Raw genomic sequence first — 6,867 nt, forward strand, 5'->3', positions numbered from 1 at the left:
GTGTGAGACTGTGTGCGTGGAAATCATTGCTCCGCTACCGCTGTTCGTATACGGGTGAAACACGCGTGTGGTTACAGAGCGCTCAGTAAGCTATGGCATGTCGATCACTGCGCTGGGTAGAGAAAGAAAAGTGTGTGCTATGACATGCCCAGGCTTGTTTGTCTCAGTTTCAGTTTTGCCATCGCCGCGAGTTGTTTCGGTGCGGGTATGGTTATTTAAAAATATTGTGGCAAATACTGCGGCAACACAAAGCGAACAACGAGAAATAGGCAGAATGTTCGAGGAATGACGTAGAATGTTCCACAAAGAGAAACGTCAAGTTGGATGAACACTGCGAACAGCGAGAGAAAGAGAATGAGCGATAAACTTCAGAATGTTCTAGAGTTGCCATAAGTGCCAGCGCAGGTATATAAGGGCGCCGCCACAGCGAGGTGAGTTAGTTACAAGTCAGCAAGCCACAAGTAAAGTGAGCAGAGAAGCGAGTTGCGAATAAGCAAGCTATAAGTTTAATTATGTGTAACAAGTTCGGTAAAGCGTTGTAATTGCTTTAACAAGTATTGTAGTGTTTTTACTGTATTAGCAAGTATTGTAAAATTGTTTGTTGTACAATAAAGTTAATTGTACTACCATTTGGTCATCGTTAGCCTTTATTTAACAATCCAGCGATACGAGCCCGAGTATATTTGGGAAATCCCTCAAGGTTTCGAGGATAATCGTAACAATATAAAGTTTGATGCCAACCGGCGTTTCTCAGTGGATATGTAATTCATGTGAATTATAATTAGAAAGTATCTATTTAGCCAAGGAAAACGCAAAGCAGTATACTTAAACCAGCACTTCCAGCAGATATTGACCTGGGTTTTCGCACGACTATTCCTGTTTAATCGTTTCTTTTTAGGAAATTCTTACCACCATATACATATGTATTATTTACACTAGTAACTATTTATGTAAATATGTTTGTATTTTTTATGCTTAATATATGCAAATAAAAGAAGTAAACACAACAACCATCGAGTAATTTTTTATTTGTGTCAAACTGAAACTTTTTTTCCAATAATAAACGGTTAGCTGATTCACGTCTACAGCAAGTTCATAAAATTAATTGAAAACTTGTATCAACCAAAGCATTGTTTATATTTGCTCAACAATGATTTTATGCAACTAACAATATTGTCCACTCAAGGTAGTCGTTTTGTAATTATTAACAAATATACATTTGTCTCAACTAGAAGGCTCAAGTAAATTGCAGACTTTCGTGAACTAGATATTTATTTCGCCATATCCAACTATGCCACTTTGTCACTATAACCAAATCTTGGTTATTATAACTAAACCTTTTTCTGAGTGCACCTAGTTACCTGGTTCACTCCGCCGCGACAGTTCTGTCACGAAGTAAGCTTAGTAGGTTGGTCTCAACCCCCAGATTATGAATATACTTGACTATTGCCTCTGGAGTGAGATTGTTGAAGGCTCCATTGATATCAAGAANGACATTGTTGAAGGCTCCATTGATATCAAAGAGGCTCCTACTGCATAATCTTCATGCGTGAAGGATTCCTCTGACGACTTTACCAATGTGTCCAGGGCGGTATTTACCGACCTTTTCTTGCAATAAGCATATTGAGCTCTTGAAAGACAGTGACTGATTGAAGAAACATGATAACCATTTCCGGCCTTCGGGATGAACGCAACACTGACTACCCTCCAAGGCTTGGGGATGTACCCGGTCCTCATGCATGGATCCAACCAAGTGCACGACACCTTCTGAGCCCTTTACAGCTGCGCAGATATGAGGCCCCGGCGACTATAATGGTTTAAACGAATTTATCGCCCGGCCATGTGACGAATGTCCAGAAGAACGGAGAAGAACAGGACCTGGGGGGAGATTCTGTAACCAGTTAGCGACGATTTTCGAATCGCTATCGTACTTTTTAACGCAAAAACATTTATATCATGCGTCAAAAAGTGCGATAGCGATCCGAAAATTGTCGCTAACTGGTTACAGAATCTCCCTCCCGAAGTACAAAATATCGCAAAAAAGTACAATTGACTGTACTTCGAAGTACGAAGTACAAGAGGGAAAAAAGAAGTGCTGTACTTCCAAAAGAAGTACGGTTGGTCGCATTAGTTATCATACACTTTTCTAGTAAAAATTTGCTGGTTCCAGTACAAATTAGTACTGACTATTGGTAACTATACAAACCTATTCAAATATCGTCGCTTGGATGGAAAATTGCCGGAAGCGTCATTTTGACAATTTGTGGTTTTTGGATATCTTCTTCAGTTTCCGAGTAATTAACCAAAATGTTTTCGGATATTTGGTACAAAGTGCGTTAGTATTGCTGTCGTACTAAACTAATCAAGATCTTTCAAATAGAGTTATCTGTTCTTCTTTAGTTTCGGACATATCAGCTTTGTCATGAGTTTCATTTTCTAGAACAGGGTCACTTTTTCACTTTTCGTTTGCGTGTATTCACCACTGGTGGATGAAAAAATTGTTGGCGAAATTTTGTTCGGGCGAAACTCACGATTAGGCTGATTAGTAAAAAGTATGGTTAATTTATAAAAATTTGTATCACATTTTAACGTATAACATTAAAACTGACTGCAAATTTTTTGACAAATGTCGTATACGACAAAATTTTATTAAACTCATAAATGGTTGACACTAAACTAAAAAAAATAAGATTATTTAAGAATTTCATGAACTAGTACATAGCATTCTCCGACACTTTGGAGAAAATCTGTAGTCGTGTTTTTGAGAAATTGCATTCCAAACTTCATTCGTGAGTTACCGAAAGTAACTTGTCATATAATTGTCATTATTTTCGCAGTTGGAGTATATGCCAGACGAGCAACAGGTATATACATACAAGTATACCTAAATTAGCGCGTTGAGCTTGTATATTTATCTATTTATCCTGACATCCTGTCAAATGGACAGACATTCTGCATTTTCATCAACAGGATTCCCATCGCGGTATACGATGTGCGCCTAAATTGACAACGGCACATCATAGTCCCACGTCTTTTGAAAAAATGAGTGTTCGTCTAGCTGCTCAAGTACTCNTATACATACAAGTATACCTAAATTAGCGCGTTGAGCTTGTATATTTATCTATTTATCCTNTTGTATTTTTCTACGATTCTCCTCATCTTCTGAAGAACACACGAAACTGTATTCAAAGTAAAAAAAACAATGTTAGTTTTCGCGGACATCCTGTCAAATGGACAGACATTCTGCATTTTCATCAACAGGATTCCCATCGCGGTATACGATGTGCGCCTAAATTGACAACGGCACATCTTAGTCCCACATCTTTTGAAAAAATGAGTGTTCGTCTAGCTGCTCAAGTGCTGAGCAATACGGTTGCTAGTGCAATGCTATCTTTATATAGTACCGGAAACCTTAATACTTCTCAATCTGCCGAATTCGTNCCAATTTCGTTAACTTCGCCCGTATCGTAGGAATTACAGAAAATAGGTCGTATTTTGAAGTTAACGGTGAAGAAATTGTATTTTTCTACGATTCTCCTCATCTTCTGAAGAACACACGAAACTGTATTCAAAGTAAAAAAAACAATGTTAGTTTTCGCGGACATCCTGTCAAATGGACAGACATTCTGCATTTTCATCAACAGGATTCCCATCGCGGTATACGATGTGCGCCTAAATTGACAACGGCACATCTTAGTCCCACATCTTTTGAAAAAATGAGTGTTCGTCTAGCTGCTCAAGTGCTGAGCAATACGGTTGCTAGTGGAATGCTATCTTTATATAGTACCGGAAACCTTAATACTTCTCAATCTGCAAGCTTCATAAATACTGCCGAATTCGCTCTTTTTTTCGACCAACTCTTTAATATCTTTAATACTAAAGCGATTGGGGCCCTAAGAAAACATGGCCAACCTTATTCAGGAACCACAGACCAACTATAATTTTTGCTCGAAGCCCAAAGAAACCTTTATTCAATAGTTGTTCATGACATTGTCGGACGAGATATCACGAACACTTTTTCCGTTATCAAAGGTTGGCTTATCAACATTCAAAGCTTGAGACGATTGTGGCGTACTTTGTCAGAGGAAGGTTTCGAACATATACTAACCAGAAGACTTTGCCAGGACGAAATCGAACGTTATTTTGGGCAGATTAGAAGGGGGGGAGGATTAAATCCGAGAACAACTCCGTCCATGTTCTCCGATCTTTTCAGGCAATCCTGGGGCCTCAGACATGTAAACTTTGTCACAAGTGGAAATTGTGAACCTTTGCCTAGCGCTGAGTGGGAGTTTTTTTCGTTTAGCACTCTCGAAAGAGTATGTACTGATCCTCTGGTTCAAGATACTTCTTGGCAAACTTTTCAAAGCTTGCCTAGACCCCAAGCGTATCAAGATATAAGAAGCATTATTGATGTCGATGTAGTTGAAAGCAATTTTCTTCAAAGGAATTCTTTTGCGTATTTTTGCGGGTACATTTACTACGAATATTTTAAATTACATAACTGTTTGGAGCCCCTACCACGGTTTGAGGAAGGTGAAATTCCGGAAGACGCGTTTACCTTTACTAAAGAGAAGGAGTATGATAGATCAAATTTAGTAAAAGCTCCTTCTGGATTCATAGAGTTTCTTGCAAAACTTGATAAATCATTAAACGAAAATTTCGATGCCTGTTGCCATTTGATAGGTTTTTCTAAAGCTTTGTTTGACAAAATGCATGACATAGAACCCTTTTATTGTTGTAGTAATTCTCAACCTAATGTGTTCATACATCTTTCCATTAGAATAAGAACATATTTTTCCTTAAAAATTTTCAATAAGGAGGCGTGTTCACCGCAGTTTAAACACACAAAATTTTTATTTATTTCCCACAGATGAATTTCAATAGAATTTCTCTATATTTTACCCGGAATTTCGCCTTTCTCATGCCTTAAGTTATTTCGTATACTTAATAATCGGCTTTATCGCGAAGTCCATCTGAACCAATATTCCCAAAAATAATAAAGCAAAACAAAAACAATTTTTTCAATTTATGCACTGTTATTTGTGTTATTGCAATACAGTTTCGCAGCTCTTCAAACATTTTCCACATTATGCTTTTAAAGCTAGTAGTTTCCGACCACATTTGCTCGGTTTTTTTCAGTTCTGATTTTAGGCTAGGTTTTATGGAAACTTACTGTGGGTGCATACAGACCACATTTTGTAAATATGTACATATGTATACACTTCAACTGAATTGTGATATTTAATTTTATTTTATAAAGAAAAATGAATTTAATTTGTGCAATTTTTTAAGTTTACTAGATGTAAGAGTTTTTAATTTTCTTTATATATTGCATGCTTTAGTTTTAATTACTTTTAAGTTAAGTTGTAGAGGTGAAAATAGGCCTCCTGGGGAACCGAGCACCTTAAAAAAAATCGGTAACGCGCCTAAAAGCATACCTCACAGGTGGTGTGGAAAATGCAAGAACAAATATAAATGGAATAATTTTCGAAATTATGAAATGGTTATTGGTATTTTCCATCTCAAAGATGATGCTAATTTGAACGTTATTTAAGCTGCCTTAGATGTCTTTTAGCCAAAATCTACCCGTGTAAATTGCAATTCAACCGTAAAATGTAAGCGTTTTGGCTAGTCGATATTCAGTCAATTTTAACGACAGAAATCGACCCGTGTAAAGCCAACTTCAGGAATTTTGCATTTTCTTTTTTTGCTTGGGCGCTTTTGAAGATGTGCCAAATTATATTGTCGCCTTAAATACAAAACAACAATTTCTTTAAGCCATCAAGCGCAGCAATTTGTTATCTTATCCTCACGGCTACCGAAATCACCAACCTCAACGTAGTGATTAGCCTTCTTGCGCCAGCCTGGTTGATGTGTTGAGCTTGAATAGCAACAGGAAGTTGGAGGCTTTCTTGAAGTCGGTTCCAACAGTAAATATTTCGTGCGCCAAATAATCACGCACTGAATTTCGTGCGCTTTGCGAAATTTGCGTTCGATCACAAAGCTGTCAAGATTGGACACGTTGATGGTTGTGCTTGACAATTCCACGTTTGTACATCAATTCACTTCACTTTACGCATTTTTGGTGCAACTTTGTTGATACCGCGGATACGGATCACAAAAGCCAATTTGGATTTTTCAGGCCCGTAGAATTGGCCGCATTTCTTTGCCACACAGCGCAACTTCATCCCACGGCGTCCATCACCGAGTTTTCTTGTTTGATATTTCTCAGCATGCACGAAGTTTTCACGTTTGCAGAGTGCAATCACAGCAGAGCGCTTTAGTTTACGTTTGATCAGGGTAGCAGTTTGCTGACCTGCTTCTTGCTGAACTTCTGCTTCGACTCGGGGACAGGAGGCAGCTTCCTGGAAGATTGTCTGCCCTTTCCTTGTTACTTAGCACGTTGAAAAGGCGAAAAAAGTTCGCCAAATATTTGGAGCACATCGTAAATGAGCCGCTCGATTTATAACATTTCTATTAAACAATTTAATTAAATACTTTTTAATACATAGATATGCTGCAACCAGGCACTTACTTTTCCAAATTCCAGCCTGCTTATAGGCATTTTCCAAATGCGCCTTCTTTGTTGGCTCAACATATCCTAAATAGACATACATTTACATTAAACAATAGAAATCGGAAAAATTAGTAAATAAAATACTCCCTTCGTTTTGTTTTGTTGTCAAATTTCTGAGAAATGTGAATTCACCACGATGCGATACAGAAGGAACAAGGACCAGGGATGTAATTTTAAGTAAATCTATTATTCAGTGGCAATGCGCAGAGCGTTTGGGGCAGCAATATTAATTTGTATCAAATATAACATTAAATGGTGGTTCTAATACATTTTATGATATTATTAACCAG

At 37.7% G+C, this 6,867-nt stretch overlaps 1 long non-coding RNA gene across 1 annotated transcript; it reads right to left on the reverse strand.

Moving 5' to 3' along the window:
- Nucleotides 1-6,096: 6,096 nt before the first annotated feature.
- LOC108378137 (uncharacterized) lies at nt 6,097-6,612 on the reverse strand. The gene is made up of 2 exons (XR_001849389.1): nt 6,536-6,612; nt 6,097-6,474 (listed from the first exon to the last, which is right to left on the reverse strand). It is a non-coding gene; the product is annotated as an uncharacterized LOC108378137 (long non-coding RNA).
- Nucleotides 6,613-6,867: the final 255 nt, after the last annotated feature.

Source organism: Rhagoletis zephyria, unplaced genomic scaffold (genome assembly GCF_001687245.7).
Source record: "Rhagoletis zephyria isolate East Lansing unplaced genomic scaffold, Rhagoletis_zephyria_1.1 Rzeph_scaffold_00113, whole genome shotgun sequence".
NCBI lineage: Eukaryota > Metazoa > Arthropoda > Insecta > Diptera > Tephritidae > Rhagoletis > Rhagoletis zephyria.